Source organism: Aplysia californica, unplaced genomic scaffold (assembly GCF_000002075.1).
Source record: "Aplysia californica isolate F4 #8 unplaced genomic scaffold, AplCal3.0 scaffold00060, whole genome shotgun sequence".
NCBI lineage: Eukaryota > Metazoa > Mollusca > Gastropoda > Aplysiida > Aplysiidae > Aplysia > Aplysia californica.
Window position 1 is genome coordinate 683029 of NW_004797330.1, and position 327 is coordinate 683355.

Sequence of the window (327 nt, forward strand, 5' to 3'; positions counted from 1 at the left end):
ATCATTTGAACATTAAAAAAAAAAGATCTAGATCCAGCACCTTAAACAAAAACAATATTTTTAAAATCTGACTGGTTCTGAAGTTTTCCTTCCTGAAGTTTTACTGTTTTCATGGAATAAACTCACTGGCAATAGAGCTTATTCGTATCTTTAAAATAGTTGCAGTGGAAACCTGATATGACAGGGATGGTGGGACCAGTGAAAAAGTCCTGTTATATCAGATCCCTGTTAAATCAGAAATGCAAGGGAAGTAAGCATTTGTGGACTAATCCAGCTGTACTTATTCATGGGCAGTTCCTCATTACCTGCGCATGACACATTAAGCGT